The 20,726-nt window shown below is 43.1% G+C and overlaps 1 protein-coding gene across 1 annotated transcript in view; it reads right to left on the bottom strand.

The window, feature by feature from the left end:
- Positions 1–20,383, bottom strand: part of GREM2 (gremlin 2, DAN family BMP antagonist) — a 35,712-nt gene extending 15,329 nt beyond the window's left edge. Inside the window, exon 1 of the mRNA XM_082215123.1 lies at positions 20,099–20,383. The gene's annotated coding sequence lies outside the window, so the exon portion shown is untranslated. The remainder of the gene's footprint in view (positions 1–20,098) is intronic.
- Between the last annotated feature and the right edge of the window lie 343 nt (positions 20,384–20,726).

The following is a 20,726-nucleotide window of genomic DNA, read 5'->3' as shown; positions in this document are numbered from 1 at the left end:
TTACCCTGGCCTCAGTCTGACACTAACTACTACAGCAGGGGTGGGAAACCTGGAGGTCGCATTCCTTCATGGAGAACCTTCTGCAGGCCACAAGCCATTGGGGATGCAAAAGGAGTAGCAAAAGTGACCCCTAAATTTGCACATCCACATAAAGGTCAGTGGTTTCTATACACATTTATATCTCCCTGTTCTCCAAGCAAGAAACATTATCAAGTTTCAGTGATATTTTCCAACCCAGCAAAGGCACTCAAAAGGGGTGTGAAGGACAGCCAGTGAGGGGTGTGACCTAGCAAAAGTGCCTGGCTTAAGGTGAGTCCTGAGGGCTTGTTGTTGATGTTTTTTGTTAATTGCTTTGCATCTAGAAGGTTCCATGTTCAGTTCCTCATTTCTCTCTGGCTTTGAATTTCCAGCTGCAAAAGACCAGTCCCAGAATCTCTGGAGAAGTGCAACCAGTTGGAGTAAATAATTCGGCCAGATCTGATAAGGCAACTGAATTTAATGAAGACTGTTCTTCATTAAAAACAATAGAACCACGGAGCAGTTTTCACAGTACAAATAAAACCTATAAAATCCCATCACATCATTAGGATATCAACACATACTGTACATTAACCCAATTGTACAGTACACATTCACAATACCAATAGAAAACCAGTGGCCTAGCACCCAGCATTTAAAATGTGAATGAACACATTTTAACCTGACAACAAAAGCTGGACACCTGACACACCTTGAAAGGTAGAGTGCAACACCTATTGGTGAGACCAAAACAACAACCCTCAAAGCAGTTAAAACAATAAAATCAAGAAAAATTCACATTGTCAACTTAAGTTGGTCTCAGAAGCATATGCAGATCCTGGGGAGTAGGTGTATACTGACTCAGACTGGGGAAGAATGTTGGGCAATAAAGTGGGGAGTATGTTATAGTGAGAAATATGAGAGCATGGGCAACTGTGGGGTGCTTGGGGTGCTCCTAGGCCTCCTGTGACAATGGTGGATCCAAAAGTACCTCCATGCTAAGCAATTGCTCCTTCCAAAGAAGCACGAGCCCATCCAGAGCAAGCTCATTTTCCAACTCCCAGACATGGAACTCACTCACACTCATGCAAAATGTCCCCCCTAACCCCACTGTTCTGTGATCTACAGAGGAAGATGGGACTTGCTCCAGTTGCCTGGGACTTGATATGACTAATGGGCCATGATAGGAAAAGGAAAGTGGCTCCTCTACTTCACCACAACGCGCACAGAGAGCACAATACATGCTAGGTGCAGGCAAGAGCCAGAGGGTTAAACCCTCTGCAGTGCCCAGAATCAGCGCAGAACAGATTGACTTCTTTGGGCCTTTTGTTACTACCGCGTCTAATGCCTCACAAAAGCAACAGCCGCCAACATCAAGGGACCCAGCAAGTGATCTGGATCCTGTGAAGTCTCTGATCAAAGTGGAGCTTTCGGGATATCAAAGCAGGTTGAACAGAACACGGTCTAGTGATATGATATGAGGGACCGGATTTAAGGCGACCACGTGACACCTTTTCATACACCTATTTATGTCAGCTTAAAAAACAAAGTAGGCCCTTTGATGATATTGCCCCTTTAATGGATTTAATGGTACTGCATTAGCTGCTGGCTGGTAAATGATGAGTTTTTAATAGCCTCATATAACTTGGCTTGCACGGCCCTTATCATGAATCTTGGAAGGACAGCTAAAGCAGAGGTCAATCGAGGGAACAAGCCTGCAGGAAGCCTTCAGATTCAGGGTAAGCTTGCACCAGGGTCTCCGAAAACACACACAATTGAGCGGATGAGTTTTTCAGCACTGCTATGTGAGCGACCCTGATGTTACATTTTTATCAGAAAGCTCTTCCATCTGCTCCATGCCACTGCTGCTCTGACAAAGCTGGGAACAAATATACTTGGTGCCAATTTCATTAGTAACAGAGGTGTAAAATGAAGATCTTGTTTGCTGTTCTTGCTTTTTTCAGATATGCTTCCATTATTATTATTATTATTATTTGACAAAGTAAAAATCATACATAAATAAGAATAAAAATATGCACCCTACTACCAAGACCATTCCATTGTAACTACCCAACCTCCCAAAATTTCAACACCTCTTGCGATGGTTTGACCCCTTTCAGATATGCTTCTAACCTATGAAAGAGCGACAAACTGCAACCAGCTATCAGATAAAGCAACCAGAGGAGGAGAATGTAGATCATGAGATGAACAGACAGAGATGATCTGTAGCTCATTGATAGAGCAACGGCCTTGCATGCAGAAGGTCCCTGGTTCAATCCCCAGCATCCCCATGTAGGGCTTAAGGTGTCACTTGCCTAAAACCACGGATCATCACTATCAGTCAGTGGGTGACAGCTGGTGCTTGTCCTACTCAGAGTAAACCCACTGAAGTTCATATACATGACTAGGTGGACACCATCCATTGCCTACAATACTGAGCTGGGTGGACCAATGGTAGAAGGCAGCTTACTATGTTCCTATGATCCAGCAAATTAAGGAATATGTTATTGATGGGCACACAAATGGTTCTGAATGGTAAAAAGCCACATCATCTTAAAGTACTTTCAGAGTTTGCTATGTATACTATCACAGAACTCTTGCAATTTAGTTGCTCCAGCTTTGCAATGATAGTACAGAGGTACATACAGATTATGAGGGCACCTTAGCCTGGACAGTTCCTGTTCTGAGATAAAACACCTTTATCATCAAGACACACATTTGGAATAGTTTGCACACATACAGAGCCAAACTGTATGTGACATTAGTTTGTCCTTGAGTGCAGTGTGTGTGTGTGTGTGTGTGTGTGTGTGTTTGCGTGTTTGCATCAGAAATAGTCAGTGTGGACTGGGGGAGGGGAGCTGGTCTGAACTAGGGCCTTGGTGTGCAAGAATTTAGCCCTTGCGTGGGGTGGGAGGAGCACTAGACTTCTCTAGGCCTAATGATAGCTCATGGGTTGAAAACATCAACTCTCACTGGAACACCAAGACTAGTAAGGAGAAGGAAAACCCACCCAGACCTATTGGACCATGCCTGGAGATCCAGCAGATGGGAGAAGAAAATGCTCACCCAACCCTGCTTTGAAGCTCCATGGGGCAATCACAGAGTAATCCCTGGTTTTTATAAGCAACAGAAGGGGAAAGGAATGAGGTAACGGAATGGATTGTACCAGTAAAGACTGTGTGGCCTTTAAGGTAAGATAGGTCCCAGGACACTTAGATACCAGCACTGTAAACTGAACCCAGAAACAAATTGGGAACCAATGTAATTGGTGCAGAATTGGTGCAGTACATTCTGACTGCCTTGCTCCTACCAGAATCCTTTCAGTCACATTTTGTAGCAATTGTGGTTTCCCAAACGTTAAAGGGAGCTCCATGTAGAGAGAATTGTAACAGGGCAGTCTGAATATAGCAAATGTTATGAATATAAACTGAGGTCAGATTCACCTCCTTTGGGAAAGACTATAGCTGGCAATCTGGTAAAAGGTGCCCCTAGCCTCATGGTATGCCCCACGGAGGACCTTAAGGTCTGCAAATAATAACACCCTGACGATTTCAGGCTCCAGGGAGATTAGACTGGCCTCGACCAAAGCCAGGGCCTTTTCGGCCATGGCCCCGGCCTGGTGGAATTCTTTCTCACAAGAGTCTAGGGCCCTGTGGGATTTGTCATCTTTCCACAGGGCCTGCAAGATGGAGGTGTTCTGCTAGGCCTTTGGTTGGGGTTCAGTCTGATTCTTTTCTTTCTGTATAAGAACAAACATTAAAGAGGCCTCCTAGCCCGCTCACAGGTCCTTTATAAGACCAGTGTTAACAGTTGGCCCAGGAGAATATTAACCACTCTCAATTTTACCCGTGGACTGCCATCTGTCCAGATTTTAATTTGCTCTGAACTAATTTTAAGATGTATTTTAACTAATTGATTGCCTGTTTTTATGTTCTTATGTTCTTTGTATACTGTCTTAGTTTCATGACGTTAGCCACCCTGAGCCTGGCTCTGGCCGGGGAGGGCAGGGTACAAATAAAAAATGATTATTATAATTATTATCATCAGCTGATCCGTGCCGGATCCAGGAGCACCCTAAAATTCTTGCTTGCTCCTTCAGGGAAGTGTTGTCCCACTTAAGGCATGATGTATGCCTCCACCCAGGCCAGCAGAGCTCCCGACGCTCACCTAAAAATGTGAACTTGCGTGCCATTTGTGCAGTTCTTAGTGACTTTTTAACATATTCCCTCTTAAGAGAGTAAGCCTATTTGAATCCATCAGGAATGTCCTATATGTGCCTCATTAAAACATTCACATTTCTTTGATTAAGTTATCTGTGTAAGGAGTTTTATTAAGCTAGGTAAATATGTGTGAAGCCTGGGTTCAGCTAACAGACATCTTTTAAAGTAAATCAAATAAGCTGATAGGGAAAGGTGACCTAGACTGGGAAGAAAGGTTTTGGCAGTAGGACTCAAGGTATTTTACTCATTAAACTCACAATCCATCACAAATATATTCAGTTAGAAAAACATATTTTAAAACGCTTTCTCATTTAGAAGGAAAGTTTTACAAGAATAACTAAAATCGCACATCAACTATTGTGCAGATTACCTAACAGAACAGGCTCCTAGGTAATTTCTTAAAAAACAGCAACAGATCTAACATATGCCCCAGCTCCAAATTAAGGGCATGTCTAAACCACAGGGGATTTTAGGAAACCTTAAAATGTTAGTTCAGTGAAGGAGAACTCCACTCTTGGTTAAACATTCCACATGCCACCCACGAGCTCATCTCTTCTGCTCCTCCCACCGCCATCACAAGAAGCAATGCTGGTCTCACCAAAGAAAAGCAAAAGACATAGTCTTTCCAGTCCCATCTGATCTGAATGGGAAAAGGCCACGTTCTCATGCAGCAGTAACAACAACCTTGGCTTAGCAAACCATGCTGTGTAAGTGTACATAGCCTGGTCACTCCTCCATCATTTCTCCCTTAGTGTGAGTGGGTAAGCAAAGCATCTGGACCTAGGATCAAAGCCTGGTTCTCCCTAAGAAGCCTATAATATGCCTTTAAACATGGTTTCTTGATGGCTTATAAATCCTAGCTTGTTAGGGAGAAACAAACCATGATCCCAGGCTCAGATGTAATGCTAAGCTATCTGCTTACTCACTCATGCAAATGGAGGAGCAAAATGGGAGCAATTGGGCTGTGACAAAGCATGATGGCTTATTAAGCCAAGGTGATTGACTGACTGTTATGTGTGAACAGGGTTATTGTCCTTCTGATGATGCTTACACCACAGTCACAAGAGCAGTTGTTTCATTCCACACCTGCGAATGGCCAACACTCCAGACTGGTCTGGGGCTGTACTGCAGAGCTCACTGCGGGGAGTTTAGCATCCCAATTGAAGAAGTAGTGGATTCCACAAAATGTTCTATCACAGACTTGCCACTCCAAAACAACAAATGCAAGTGGATTGACTGCCAAGACACACTCCATCCAGCCTGCGTTTGAAATTTTAAACTGCCTACTATGTGGCAGCTCATGAGTAATTCCTCTGCATGTGTATAACTGCAAATGAACATCAAGGAATGTCCGGGGGACATTCTAAGACAAGCAGGGACTGTTTTGCTCGCACTGTTCCTGAAAGGAAGCAACATGGATCATGGTGGGAACAGAGCATAATAGCAGGAAATAGCACGCTTGTGTAAATATATGTATATAGATATAAACCAACAGTTTTGATACAGGTATTTCTGCCATTTCAGATAGCCTGTACCTTAGAAAAGAAGGGCCACGTTCACTGTTAACCTGATCAGGCAAATATTCTGCCAGAGCATCAGTACTTTGAAGAAAACCACAGTGTGTTGCATCTCACAACCAAGACAAGAGGCTTAATACCATGACACGACTGCAGAAAGTTGGGAAAGAGGGTCGACTTTGCAAAGCCCCATGTGTTTGGCATCCAAGTGCCAAACACTAACAATTTGCTTCCAGAGGAGTGGCTTGCATCTGTCCTTTATGCCTCATCACTGATGTAGAATCTCTCAACTAACACACGTCTGTGTACTCAGCCCTTCCCATTGGCAATATACAAAGCTGCCAGTCATATGAGGTGCCTGGATCATCAGGTGAGTTCACATCCCATCCTTGTACAGTCCATTAGGTTGTTGTAGGGAGTAGCCATTGAATGATGCTTTCATAGGTTACCAATGCAACATGGGAGCCAACCACAAAGAAAAAGGTTCACACAGGTGAAGTGGGCTCAGTCGTTCCTATAATAATCCAGTAAAGTGGGCCACTATTATTCTCTCCAGATTGCCACTGGGAAACTGGTTCAGAGATGCTGCTTTGCTCAAGGTTACCTAGCAAATTTATAGCTGATCTGGGATTTGACTGGGGGGTGGGGCTAAGTGCTTGTGCTCTTAATTTATATGTTGCCAGTAACTCTGTGAAATGAAGGGGGGGGAGAACCCTGGGAATGTAGAATGGTTGATTGCTTTGTCAATATTTCAAGCCCCAGGTTTCAAACATAGTAAGTGAAAATGAGGATTGTGAGTTAAGAAATAAAATCAGCCCTGTCATCCTGTGGTCCCTGAGAGGGCATCCCAGGGACCATAGCATCATATCTCTCTCTCCACAGACAGAGAGAATGGCCCATTCTCGGATTCCCTTCCCCACTCCCAGTGAAACTATGCCTTGCCCTGCTGACATTTGTAGGGCTGAAAAGGGGGTGTGCCAGAAGCGATTTTGGGAACTGCCAGGCATTGGTCAGGGGAAGGCATGGACCCAGTGCTCTTCCACTCTCTCAACATGCTCCCAAACTAGGATGGGGTAGGGGTATGCCAGCCCAGGAACTGGTATAGTTTATTTCCCTTCCAGTGGGAGGAAAATCAAATTTCAAAAGTAGAAATGAACAGTGGAATACCAGAGAGCTTTTCCACTTTCATTTCTCTCCAGCTGATGAAAGCCCAGTGGGGAATTGGATGCAGACGATCACCTGCTTTTCTGGTCCCTCCACACTACCCTACCTGAGGATTTTAGCCTAAGAGTCAGACACTCTTTGAAAGAATTCAGGGCTCCTCCAGATGAACTATTCCAGGCACAGGCAAACTCAGCCCTCCAGATGTTTCGGGACTACAACTCCCATCATCCCTGACACTCGTCCTGTTAGCTAGGGATGATGGGAATTGCAGTCCCAAAACATCTGGAGGGCCGAGTTTGCCCATGCCTGAACTATTCACTGAGCATTCATCCCAATTTGTTTGCACAAAGTTTACATGGGGCTTAGAAATTCACTCTTATTTTTTTGTGAGCAAGTTATACAACAGTGAGCATTCATCTTGCATTCATCCTGATTTGCTTGATGGGTATTTAGATGTCTTCCCAATGCTGATTTGTTCATGCCACACTTTTCAAAGCATCTGCCTGTCACTTTTCTAACTGTAAAAAGGGCATTTCATTTGAAAGTAGATTTGCTGTGCTAGAGCGGCAGATTATTTTAACCCACTTTTATTGAGCAAACCTATATTTTCTGCTATGCGCTCGAAACCCTCCCACAAAATACTGACAGTTTGGCCCTTATGGCCACTGAGTCGGGCTTTCCTATATTGCAATTGTGTGCTGGAAGAGCAAACTAAGCTATACAAAGTCACTGTGATTTATGCTGGGGTAATTTACTCCTACTAGGGTAATTTACACCAGTGTAATTTACTCCTATTCCAGGAATGGGGTTCCTGTTGACTTGAGCCAACCCAAGCCTGGCAGAAGGGAAAGAAGCCTTTAAAGCAGTTTAGACCTTTTACAGTGTAACTCCACTAGGTTGAAGGTCGCATGGCTGAACTGAATGGAGTTTGGAATCAGCCTCCCCAATCCCAGCCCTGCCACACCACCGGACATGCATTCTCCAAGACATTCTCTGGCCTCAGCTCAGTTGAAGACCCACCTCTTCCAAACTCTGCTCATCCCAGTGGAAATTGGGTTTGGATGTGTCCAGTTCTGGGCACCACAGTTCAAGAAGGACACTGACAAACTGGAACGTGTCCAGAGGAGGGCAACCAAAATGGTCAAAGGCCTGGAAACGATGCCTTATGAGGAACGGCTAAGGGAGCTGGGCATGTTTAGCCTGGAGAAGAGGAGGTTAAGGGGTGATATGATAGCCATGTTCAAATATATAAAAGGATGTCACATAGAGGAGGGAGAAAGGTTTTCTGCTGCTCCAGAGAAGCAGACACGGAGCAATGGATCCAAACTACAAGAAAGAAGATTCCACCTAAACATTAGGAAGAACTTCCTGACAGTAAGAGCTGTTTGACAGTGGAATTTGCTGCCAAGGATTGTGGTGGAGTCTCCTTTTTTGGAGGTCTTTAAGCAGAGGCTTGACAACCATATGTCAGGAGTGCTCTGATGGTGTTTCCTGCTTGGCAGGGGGTTGGACTCGATGGCCCTTGTGGTCTCTTCCAACTCTATGATTCTATGATTGCTCCCTTAGCCTGTGTGTTTTTTAGACAGTAATTACAATATCCTCTATTGGCTTTATTTCTACTGTTCTCACCTCCTGTTCTTTCAACTGATTCTATCAGTTGATTAAATCGACAGAAAATTAACCCAATTTGCTATAAAGGCAAGCAGGCTTTCCACATTTTGGGACATCAATAAATCTGAGCCTCCTTCCTCTTGCATTTATATAAGTAATTGAAAATTCCCAACCAGACCCTGCTGAAACACCACTGCTTTCCTTATTCTGGTTTGGTATAAGCAATTTAGAATGTGTTGTTTTCTGAGACGTATTCACATCTTAAGCCACATGTCTTTCTTAACTCACATATTTCAAATGGAGATTTGCCAGAAGCCACACGACAGTCAATGTATACTACCTTCTGAATTTGCCCAGTCCACAAAATTAGGCACTCTGTAGGTGAAGAGCTTCTCTTTACCTTTTTCACAAGTCACTATTCATGCTCACCTTGGGATGCAAATATTGTTCCATCTCGTACTATGTATTTAAAATCTGAGAAGTATCAGCATGACCTCTATTCTGTGTTCTTAAAAACGCTCTCATACGGAGACAGTGATCATTGCACAACTAAACAATCAGGAATAAGCTCAAGTTCCCAGAATACTCTCTCATTTGGAAGAGGCTGCCAATTCCAGAAATGAATCCAAAATATATTGCTCTCCACGCCTCTTCCAGACCAACTTTTCTAAGGGGTTACACCCTATCCTTACTTAGTGTCTGAGAATCACTGTTTACAACTTTGTCTCTTTAAACCTTGACCCTGGTCAACAGTGCCAGGAATTAAATCATGTCTTTGGAAAGGAATGAGATCCATAGATAGGGCATTCTGTCTTTTGGGAATCCCACAGAATGAGATGATTGCAAATTACAGTCCTGTTTTCCAACCTTTGGGAGATCTGGCACAGTTATAGTGGGCAGCGATATCTGTTTATAGGATAAACCTGAACTGTTTAATAAAATTAAATGGTAAATTCCCCAGGGCTGCTGGGCAGTGTCCCTACAGGCACAATGCGTGTTTATCAGTTTCCTACTGAGCTGAGTTTGACTTTCAAATTTCCTTTAACCCTATCATAGTAAACATACTGCAGAATTCTGGCAAACACTCCCCTTGGAAAAATAGATTTTGCTTGTTAAAATAAAATAAAATGGTGGCTATGTCCAGGACTGACTTTGTCTTGTTTTGGAAAGGCACAACACAACATTTCCCAATGAAACTTCAAAGCCTAAAATGCTATATTATTATAAACCAAAGAAACAAGCTTGTTTTTATAAAGGGTGGATTTTGATTACTTTTGATAAAATCTCTGGCTGCAGTTGTCAAACCTCAGATGAACTGGCTTCAGTGGTGTTACTCTAAAGTAAGTGCTTAGCTGCTGGTGCCAGGTTCAGAGCCCAGTCTGGATGGGGATAGGCTGGTGGCACATTGTGCTAAAATTATGAAACTTTTGTTAACCCTGTCTCTGTGCTGTGTTCCCTGAATGATTTTATCTTCTAACAGTAAATGTTTTCTATGAAGCAAAGGAGGACAAAGTGAGGCGTGAGAGAGAGGGAGAGGACAAGCTACCGTATTTTTTGCACCATAACACCCACTTTTTTCCTCCTAGAAAGTAAGGGGAAATGTCTGTGCGTGTTATGGAGGGATTGCCTACAGGTGGCATGCCTACGGATTTTCCTCCTCTAAAAACTACGTGCGTGTTATGTTCGGGTGCGTGTTATAGAGCGAAAAATACGGTAACTGGTGAGGACAAGGGTTGACTTTCTGTACAGTAAAGAAAATGAACTTGGTTGGTTTACGGAAAGTAGAAGAGTTAAATGTTATTATGAAGCAATCATTTTACACAAGTTTTTGAAAGTGATAAATGGAGAAGTGGGATTTTTATCCTTTTCTCTTTTTTCTTCTATATTTTCTTTTAATTTTTATGTTTAAAAATGCTTGATATTTGATGTTTGTTTCTGTACACTGTTTTATCTATGTTCCTTCAAGCTTTAATAAAATTTCAAAAAGGAACCTGGGACATTCTACACGCAAAGCCTGAATTTCAGACTGTACCAAGCTATTTTGCTACAAAGTAGCTTCACTGAAATTAATTAGTCCTGGTCATTCATCTTAATGATTCTGCTCTGAGCACAGCTAAATTAAATGCAACCCAGAGTTTTCCAGTGGTGCAGTGCTAGTAACTCTTCCGGCATTCGCCATTCTTTAATCAGATGTTTCCATTTCCCTTAATTACCAAATAGAAACCTTTACCACCTGTCCCACCTGGCACTGTGCAAATACCTTAGATCCGCTCTATGAAATATGATGGCACACAAACTGTCTTGTTCACATCGCAGCTCCACTCCCCATGGAATTCTCATTAGTGGAGAAGAGAGGAGGAGAATGCCATTAGTTTCTGCTCAAGGTCAGTCTTTGGGTTTTCTGAATTCAGTCCCATCTTTGCATTTTTCCTCAGAAGTCCTACTATGTTCAACAGGCCCTACTCTCTTGTAGGCATGCAGCTTTAAACTCTGTGGGACTTATTATGAGAGAAACATGACTAGGCTCTTGGAAGGTGCATGTATTGTGTGCATCGTGACCAGAGCCTGGAAAGTTCATTTTCAAAAGGAACAAGTTCTAGCTCAAGTTCAACACGTCAAAACAGGAACAAATTCCAGTTCATGTTGACCCCTTTACAAAATGAACTAGTTCAGTTCACAGTTCAAGTTAATGCAGATTGTCCTTGGGAAAAATAAAAAATAAAATTCAGAATTCAGTGTTGAAGTATAAATTATACTTAAGAAGACTAAGAAAACATGGAAACACACACAGTGGAATGTGCATTGTTTTTTCCTAAAAATTACGGACATTAATAATATTATTATTTATACTGCCCTTCACCCACAGTTCTCTGGGTGGTTCACAGCATAAAAAACTTTAAGCTAAAAGCTCCAAAGTGTGTAAAGAGTAAAAAACACACTACATCATTCTCTTATAATAGGAGAATGAACTTGAAGATGCAATAGGAATCATTCAATGCTCTACTGGAAAACAAACTCAATTCACATTCAGTTCATCTGGCAGTTATGGGAACTACTTTCAGACCTAGTTCAGGTATTTTTGAACTAATTCAGTGAACTTAGTTAAACTGAACTAGTTCTTTCCAAGCACTGATTTTGACAGATAACAAATCTTCTGGTTTGCAGGTGTGATAACATATGTATCAGCTATGGGTGACAACCAATATTAGTCATATTCTGAAAAGATGGATTTGAATGGGTCTGTTCTGAATACAGCTCACACTGGCTATCCTCCTGATTTTTTATTAAGCATTTCAGAATTGCAAAGTGGGGGGGGGGGAGGTCAGCCTTGAAGCAGAACTGAATGACATATACATTGCAAGAAAATAGTATAAAAAGAGAGTCGTGCATTAGATCAGCCTTCCCCAAGCTGATGGTTGGGGCAGATGTGAGCAGCTGTGCAAAACATCTGGAGAGCACCAGCTGGGAGAAAGGCTGCATTAGACAATGTGCTGCGATATTGTCAAGAGCTCACATCCTTCCAGAATGTGGTACGAGGCCGAAGGGGAAGTTACGCGTCTTGATTTCTGTTAGCATGTGATACGAATGATCAATAAAGCAGTCGTTTTGTGCCATGCTATAAAGCACATCTCCTTGCCGCACAGTGCTTCCATGAGAATGAGCCACCATGAAGCTTTATGCCATTGAGAAATAGTAATTTCATATTTTTCCAGGGCTTAGTGATCTCTAGCCTAGCTGCCAACAGGCAGTACGTGATCACATATAGTATAGTACAGTACAGTACGTTGTTTGCTAAACTGTTTTGGTACTTCAGCTGTCTCACACACACACACACACACACACACAGAGAGAGAGAGAGAGAGAGAGAGAGACTTGCATTGGGTCATGGGGGGCCTTAAGGAAGTGGAGCTAAATCATACCCACCCACACATACTGGTAGTGCCCACTCTAGGAAGAGATGCTGCTGGCCGCTAACATTACCAGGTTCAGACCCTGGGAAGTCTGCTGCACCTTTTAGAGTCTCATAGAAGGAACAATTTCATCATCTTTCATTTCTTCTCCCATCACAGAGCTAGAGTAAGGGGTGAAGCTGCACACAGTACATTTTCTTTTCTGCGGAACTCTTAAATATAGATCAGCTCTGTTAAGGTTCAGGAAGGCAGCCCAATTAACTGTACAGTGGTACCTTGGGTTAAGTACTTAATTCGTTCCGGAGGTCCGTTCTTAACCTGAAACTGTTCTTAACTTGAAGCACCACTTTAGCTAATGGGGCCTCCTGCTGCCGCTGCACTGCCACTGCACAATTTCTATTCTCATCCTGAAGCAAAGTTCTTAAGCCAAGGTAATATTTCTGGGTTAGTGGGGTCTGTAGCATATATAATCTGAGGTACCACTGTACTACTGTCTTCCAGCTAGCAGTCTGCTAAAGGCGTGATTAAGGGCTCTGAGTGACTAATTTTCATAGAATCATCGAGTTGTCAGAGACCACGAGGGTCATTTAGTCCAGCCCCCTGCAATTCAGGAATCTTTCTCCCGACATGGGACTCAAACCCACAACCCTGAAATTAAGAGTCTCATGCTCTATCAACTGAGCTGTTCAACACATACAACAATATTGCCTGCCACCCAACATATGCTTACCTGCTTACAGTAGAGATAATTTCCATTTAATTCAAAGGGATTTACTTCTAAGTAAAGCGCCTGTAAAGCGAGACAAGCGCCACAACCCCAGAGTCGTCTGCGACTGGACTTAACTGTCAGGGGTACCTTTACTTTTTTAAATACATATGCATAGGATTGGACTGCAAGATTACATATGGATTAGAGCTTTCCGAGACAAAGGAAGCAATAATGTAGAGGTATCCTTGCTGTGGTGTGTACATGTTCCCTTTTCTCTCTCTGTCTTTTCTTTTTCTGACGCCCTCAGTGGTTTCTGTGATTATGCAGATTTTCAAGAGGATACAATTTAAAATGAGAACTTTGAACAAAAGGAATCTCCAGAACTACAGCAATCGATGCCTGAGTGTTTTGGTTTGTCTGTTCCTGTTGCCACCCTTATGCTCAGAGCAAGTCGTGGAAAACAGTTGGGTGTGTTTATTAAAGTTTTATACATTAATGAAAACTAGTTAAAGATTTCCCCAAGAGAAAAGGCAAAGCACATGGAACTTTTTAGTTTAGATTTTTTAAAAAATAAAATAAAAAATTATGCACAGTGCAGAGAAAGTGGATAGATAGAAGCTTTTCTCAATAATACTAAAGCTGAGGGAGACACAGTGAAATAAAAGGTAATGAATAAAGGGCAAAGTGAGATTACTGCAGAATATGCATTACCATTCGGAACCACTAGTTATCACATTTGGACACATTAAAGTTCTGGTCTTACTAGAGGACAGAGAAATGTTGCCACTTTACCTGTTGCTTTTATGGCAATTAGTTGTAATGGTGGGTCACTGTCAATATTTAGGGAATATTTAGGGTATGGGAAGTGGTCCAAATGACAAAATTGACAAATGTTTTTTGGGCAAGGGAACAAAGACAATTTAAAGCCTGCTTTATTTTAAAATAGCACCTCTTCTTTATTTACGAAGCAGCAAAACACAAGATAATGTTGAATCCTATACTTTTTGGGAAACTTTGTAATAATATCCAATAAAGATATGAATTAACAGCTTCTAGTTTAAAATTAAAATAAAGGACAGAAAACAGAAAGTACTTCATACTGTTCCCGGCAACAGGATGCAGAAATAGCCCGTAGCATAGATGGCTTTGAAAGAGAATTAGGCAAATAGATAGGCAGATCTATCGATAGTGATTAGGCATAATAGCTAAATGGAACCTCCATATTAATAAGCAGTATATCTCCAAATACCAGTTTCAGTGGGGCATCATGCATATGGCTTTCAGTAATGAGGGCTTGTGGTGGTATTTGGTTTGTCACTCTGCAAGAGACAGCTCTTTGGTCTGGTCCAGAAGGGCTCTTAGGTTCTTAGAGGCATATCCTTGAGTGCACACACACAGGTTCTCTATCTCCCTCTCTCTTTCACTCCCCACTCCCTGCCCCACACCACCAAGGCTACCCCATCAGCCAGTGTTAGAAATTCCCCAGGTGCCAGATGTGTTTTGCAACTGGTGTGGGTTCAGTTGTGACCATGTGGAGATCTCTGGATTCGACTGACATCTCCATTTGGCTGGCCCCTCCAGCTTTCTTAGGTAAGTAAGCAGAAGAACTTATTTATTGCATTTATATCTGACCTTTTTCTCCAATCAGTACATGGTTCATGCCTTCCCCCCCAGTTAATCCCCACGAAGACGACTGAGTGGGGATTTGAACCCTGATCTCCCAGGTCCTAGTCGGACATGCTAACCACTACACCACATTGGCTTCCTAGAGTACTTCTGCTATGGGGCAGCTATATAAATGAAGTAGTTAAAGAAATATGGGGAAAGCAAAACATCACTTAGAGAAGGATCTGAAATATTTTCCTTGAAGCTTGAATTTCTTTTATTCTGGATTTTTTTATTTGATGTTTTAATATGTGGCAAACATATTAAACATATTTGATGTTTTAATATGTGCCTTTGAGATTTTTTACTTAAAATATAAAGTTGTAGCTGGTCATTGACTGTAATAAATTATGATGATGATAGTATAAAAATGAAATGAAGAATAATAATAAATCTCACAACTAAAAAAAAAGGCACCCAGACATCCCATTGTGGTGACTGTAACCTAGGTTTAAGGTGCCATTGGCAGTTAGCTTACATACCTGAGTTTCAAACAGCAATGGATTTTTTCCCCAGAATGTGACAGAGGTCCCTCCTATTCTGATTTTACAAAAGGGAAATTGAGGCCGAGAGTAGTTTGCATAAGGTCACAACCACTGAGCCCATGGCCATGCTGGGATGAGAGATCTGCTCTCCCAGTTCCAGGCTTAACCCCGCTATCTGATGGGTTATGGATCAGCAGATTCCAGCGACTGCCGTTGCTAATGTAAACACCGGCGGCTCCCAACTCCAGTTTGGGAGTCTGTGTTGATGCAAATGGCAGGCAAAGTGCGTGGCAGCATCCCGAATGATTGAACTCCCCAGAAGGAGGCAGACAGATTCACAGGATTTGTCTTGAGTTTCCTGCAGATCTGCTAACCAAAGCAAAGAGGAGTCACTGAGAATCTCCCTAGAGTGTTTAAGTATTTTTATTGCTGCTGTGTGTTTTTTCGTAAGCCACAAGACAGGAGAGGGGGGGAACCAGGGGCTCGTTCTCCCTGAGAAGCCTCACATCTTCAGCTGCTGTCAACCACTATTCATCAGATGCGCAGCTGACATTCCCAGGATATTGTTCTCTGCAGCCTTCTCCGTTTGATACATTTTTTGGAGGGGGGGGAGATGAACTAGACAGCACACATCTGTCCTATCACAACTCCAGAATGACAAAAGCCCACAATATAAGAATGAAACATATGGCAGAACCGCACAGCACACACAGCTCTGGGCTGCAACACCTGGCTCACTCACGGCTTGGCTTATTCCCCACTCAAATGTGCATGAGGCGCACCATTTGAGGATGGCAGCACATGTCTGCAATTGATGTCTGGTGGACTGTGTCAAGTGCTGGCTGCCTCTCTGCCTGTTCACTCATTCGGTGCCATTTCCCAGTGACACTGCTTGCCACACCTTGGGGAAAGGAGACTATCAAATGATGCATGACCTGGGGGAAAGTGGAGAGATACAAAAGCTCTTCTCCCTCTGCTGTCACACGACAACTTGTGGACCTCCAAGGAATGTTGGAAGTTTCAGAGAAGATGGAAGAAAGTGCTTCCAAAACTATGCTTCCAAGTGATTGCCACCAACTTGGACAGTGTGAAAAGTCAATGAGACAATTCATGGAGAATAAGGTTAGGCTCTGCCTCCACAGTTGGAGGCAGTGATTTTTTCTGAATATCAGTTGCTGAAAACGACAGTAGGGGGAAATGCTCTTGGGATCACCCTTCCCTGAGCTTGCAGGTTTCCCACAAGCATCTTACAGGCCACTGTGGGAACATTAGGATGCTGGACTAATGGGCTTATTGGCCTGATCCTGCAGGCTTTCCTTGCATTCTTAGATGAAACAGCTAGACAGATAACCCAGCCCAGCAACAAGCATGCATTGGCAGCTTCAATTCAGGAGGATAAAAGCAAGGGGGTGGCCTGGACCCCAGCACCCACTGCCTGACGTGATCACTTCCCTTTGTCTAATGGTAGGGCCAGCTCTGAATTGATCCAGACATGTTTTGGGGGAAGGAGCCATTCTGTACCCACTGGGAAAAGACGAGTGATGGAGGGACTATAGAGGGAAGCAGAACTGATTTGTGTAGACTTTGTGTCACACATGGTGTTCTCTACATGATGTTGAGCCGGAGGTTTGCTCCTAATCTTCACTGCATAGATATGTGGAAATTAAGGTCAGACATCAGTTTACAATAATATGATAACTGGGCTGTTTTTGTAAGTCATACTCACTTCCCCTGCCCTAGTGACTAATTTAGTGTTAATGTGTGGTATAAGAAGGCTGTAAGTAAATAAATTGCAATTTACACACACCCTTTTTTTTTTAGTGCGCTGTATTTGTAAAAACCAGTTAAGTGCCATGCAGATTATTAATAGATAAATATCCTATCTCAGCAGCTAAAACCAAATCCACCTTTTCCAAGCAGAGTCAAATCTTTTCTCATCACTTCTGCATGCTTACAGAACGGCTGAGGTTGCTCGTCTGAACCCATTCATACCAGATTTGTAGGGAACCTGACACAGGAACAGGGATCATGCAACGTTTTATTATCTTATTTCACACTATTCAACTATGTGACCTAAACAAATTTGTTCATCAGATTCCATAACCCTAAGTAACATTTTCCAACTTTGACAGTGTCTCCTCCCCTGCAGCAATACACTGAGTTTCTTGGCACCTTTAAAACTAGCATATTTATTATGGCATCAAATAAGCATATGCTCTTATAAACATAGAGTCAGACCATTTGTCCATCCGGTTCAGTGTTGTCTACTCTGACTGGCAGCAGCTCTCTAGGGTTTCAGACATGAGCCTTTCACATGATTATGAGCACAGAATGTTATGTCAGAAACGTATTGGTTTCATTTTAAAAAAATTAGTGACAAATGCCGCTCTGGCATCTAATTGATATTGCCACTCTCTGAGCCAGGTGTAACTTCTTGTTCTATCAAGACACCATTAAGTTCCATTACGTTCATTGTCCCCAGTTTGTCCCATTGATTTCAGCAGGCATTGGATGTAACTACCTTTATCTGGATTGGGGCCGATTGCTTGTAAACCAATTTATTGTCCATTGAAGTCATTAACATTTTATTCCAACTATCAGGGTCTATGATCAGGGTTGGCATGTTACATGTCATAATCACTTACTTATTCACTGTAATTCTCACTGAATCTAAGAGGGCAACACCAAGTGTATATGTGCAGGATTGCAACCTCACGGGGAAGTACTTAGAATCATAGAATCATAGAGTTGGAAGAGACCACAAGGGCCATCGAGTCCAACCCCCTGCCAAGCAGGAAACACCATCAGAGCACTCCTGACATATGGTTGTCAAGCCTCTGCTTAAAGACCTCCAAAGTAGGAGACTCCACCACACTCCTTGGCAGCAAATTCCACTGTCAAACAGCTCTTACTGTCAGGAAGTTCTTCCCAATGTTTAGGTGGAATCTTCTTTCTTGTAGTTTGGATCCATTTCTTCCTCCTCTATATGACATCCTTTTATATATTTGAACATGGCTATCATATCACCCCTTAACCTCCTCTTCTCCAGGCTAAACATGCCCAGCTCCCTTAGCCGTTCCTCATAAGGCATCGTTTCCAGGCCTTTGACCATTTTGGTTGCCCTCCTCTGGACACGTTCCAGTTTGTCAGTGTCCTTCTGACAAACTGGAACGTGTCCAGAGGAGGGCAACCACTTGCATGAGCGTCCTTAGGATCAAAAGCATTTAAGGGTTCAAGTGCACAAGCTATAACTGGTCTTGGGATAGGTCTGGACATTTTCTGATCAATTTTCAACGAGGTGTGATAATCTTTTTATTCTGCCTTCAGCTTTATAATGAATGGGCAGCAAAAGAGCAAAGACAGACAAATATATACACAGACATTAAAAGAAAATAAGCCTTCCTTGATTTTTCAGTCCACATACCAGAACAATGATTTAGGCAATATTTATTTCCTAACCTTATTCTACAGTAAAGAAAATTAATCCAGCAAGGCAGCACAGTGCCTGCATTGTATTTGAGTTGGTGGGAAGTCAAGAACCTGAACTGATGTTAGATTTCATAGTGAATTAGCATGCAGTAGCACTGATGTGGTCTGATATGCTAAGTGCTAATTAAGGCACAGCAAGTGGATCTTGCACCTGTTGCTATTTTATTCAGAAGGCATTGTTTGGATTCCTGCAGATTTACATCAAAACCATTTTCTATAGTGACTGGGGCTGGCTGGGACTCAGGTTCACCTTACAGCATTCAAGAGGCTTTTAAAGTGAGTGCTTTTCAACGCTGCAGTCCTTTCGCCCCTCTTTAAGAACTTTGCCCTCTCGAAAATAAAGAAAAGTCTAGCCTGTTATAAGCTATTAATTTTGTCCTCGAAAATCCCCCAAAGAAAGTTATATAACCACTTGCACAACCCTTCACTAAAAATAAAAGTGCCTCTGCAATTTTGAAAAGATAGGCGGCACCAAGGTTTATTAAAGTATTACACGAATGCAAAAAATTCTTGATTCAGTTTTTAAAGTGGGAGGGGGGAACCTGAGATAGAGAAGCACTTCTATTATGGTGATGCACCTCTTCAAAATATCTAAAATTATACTGTATATATTCAAAATACATGGTTTAAAATGGTGCCATGTGTACTTGGAGCTATTCTTGGGTGAGGTTCTATAATCAACTCAAAGTACAGAAGGATGCAAAGCGGAGTCAGACCTTCATCCAGCCACTTCTATCTCACTCCCACCCTGGTGCTGCCTTCGCCCTCGCCCAGGAGTCAAATTTGCTTTTCCCCGGCAGGAAGAGAAGCGCCCTACACATTCCTCAAGACAAACCCCAGGTGTAAAACCGTGGTCCCTTAGAGCTACAGGACTCGGCACGAACAAGGCTGCTGAGAGCAGGAGGACCCATGAAAACTGACTTGGGTTTTCGTCTAAAACCAGGATGCTGGGAGACTGGATCTTCCCAAAGACTGAGGTTCACATCGTAGGTGATGCCTTAAAAGAGGGGTGTTGCATTTTCAGAACACGTTTTATCACAAATAAAGGAGGGTTGGTTCCATGTGCAGATCGCCCACCCAGGTAAAAAATAGCTGGAGAGGAATTTCCCCATTAAAAAAAAAAAGAAGTGGAAAATTCCAAAGGTTAAAATAATAAACTCACACTCACATTCTTACATATAACCTCGATTATCCAAGGCACCCTACGCCCCATTTCAATGCATCTGAAGGTATTGGGCCAAAACACAGGCACATACATGCACAAGTCAATAAATATGAATGCAAATGAACCCCAGCTAGGATGGAGTACCTGTCTCTTGCTGGAACAGCTTTCGCCTGCTCTCTCTGTCCCGGGTTTTAGAGGTATATATTCCAGGGCAGTGGCTTCAGCAAATGGGCTCTGCCAAGGTCGCTGCTCCGATGCCCATAGGGAAGTCTGCTGCGGGAGAGCTTCGCGCGCCTCGCTTCGCCAGGAGCTGGAGCTGCCTTGCCTGGAGAGACCCACTGGAGGAGAGAGGCTTTGCACTGACTCCTCTCAGTCACCGCATGGGGATATTATCAAAGTCTAAGCTTGCTATTGGCTCCGATCACCAAACAAATCACACTCGCCTCCCGCTTCAAACCGCTCCCCCCACCCCCTGCCGCCGCCGCCGCCTCTGCCTTAGACTCAAGGCTCCCTCCCTCCCTCCCTCCCCGGGTGTTTCAAACGCAGCAGCCGGGAGAGGGGGGGGGGCAGGAGCTTATTTCCGCGCATTTGCAACCTTGCGTGCAGCAGGTCCAAGAGGAACGTTCACAAACGGACTTTCTAAACCCGGGGCAAGGGATGATTTCGAAGAATCGCTTAATCGCTTTCCTTCGAAGAAAGGGGTGGGGGTGGGGAGAAGTTAGATTCCCCAACTGGTCTGCGGGGTTCAGGAGAGGAAGACAAGGGTCCAAAG

Source organism: Podarcis vaucheri (assembly GCF_965113315.1).
Source record: "Podarcis vaucheri genome assembly, chromosome: 3".
In the NCBI taxonomy this organism is placed as follows: domain Eukaryota; kingdom Metazoa; phylum Chordata; class Lepidosauria; order Squamata; family Lacertidae; genus Podarcis; species Podarcis vaucheri.
The sequence above is the reverse complement of the archived record's forward strand: the minus strand, read 5'-3'. Positions and strand labels throughout refer to the sequence as shown.